The sequence below is a fragment of the Microtus ochrogaster genome, linkage group LG3 (assembly GCF_000317375.1).
Source record: "Microtus ochrogaster isolate Prairie Vole_2 linkage group LG3, MicOch1.0, whole genome shotgun sequence".
Taxonomy (NCBI): Eukaryota; Metazoa; Chordata; class Mammalia; order Rodentia; family Cricetidae; genus Microtus; species Microtus ochrogaster.
The window spans coordinates 45,907,353-45,908,425 of NC_022029.1; positions in this window are offsets into that span (position 1 = coordinate 45,907,353).

Genomic DNA, 1,073 nt, shown 5'->3' on the forward strand with positions numbered 1-1,073 from the left:
AATGAGGACTACTGAGAACTCAAGCACAATGCACAATGGATTTTTGATCCTACTGCACATACTGGCTTTGTGAGAACCTAGGCAGTTTGGATGCTCACCTTACTAGACCTGGATGGAGGTGGGTGGTCCTTGGACTTCCCACAGGGGAGGGAACCCTGATTGCTCTTCGGGCTGACAAGGGAGGGGGACTTGATTGGGGGAAGGGAAGGGAAATGGGAGGCGGTGGTGGGGAGGAGGCAGAAATCTTTAAGAAGAAAGAAAGAGAGAGAGAGAGAATTAAAAAAAAAAAGAATTTATTCTGTGGGCCATTATTTCATGTTGTTATGTATGTAAGCAATATTATTAGAGAGTTTCTTTCTTGACTATTTGTAACCCTATAATTTCACCAGTGTGTGCTAGCAGTGTTGACAATAGCTAGCGTTGAGAGTGTAGTCATTTTGTTAGTATTCTCATTAATCCCCATGACAATGTTGTGAACTAGGCATCCATTTTCCCATTTGAAGAGTGAAGAAAGCATGACAGTAGGGAATGGCAAGATCATGGTGCACACCCTACTGTATCAAACTCAGATTCCAACCTTTATTCCGGGAACCACTACAAAGGGACTCATTCTTACTGTTAGGACACTTTAAAATAGCAGTGGGCATGGTGCTAGACCGTCTGCTGCAGTGCAGAGAACCACAGTGGGCAGGACTTTCCACTCAAGTTCTGCCGTGAGGCGTGTGACCTTAAAACATCTGGACCTTCTAGACTTCCACTCTAGTGGGTTACTGCAGGCAGTGGTGAAGATCCATTTGGGCCTGAGACTCTAGACAAGTGGTTCTCAACCTGTGGGTTGTACATATCAGATTTTTTTTATTGATATTTACTGAGCTCTACGTTTTTCTCTGCTTCCCTCCCTGCCTCTCCCTTCCCCCCTTCAGCCCCAATTTACTCAGGAAATCTTGTCTTTTTCTACTTCCCATGTAGATTAGATCTATGTTAGTCTCTCTTAGTGTCCACATTGTTGTCTGAGTTCTCTGGGATTGTGATTTGTGGGCTGGCTTTCTTTGCTTTATGTTTAAAAACCACCT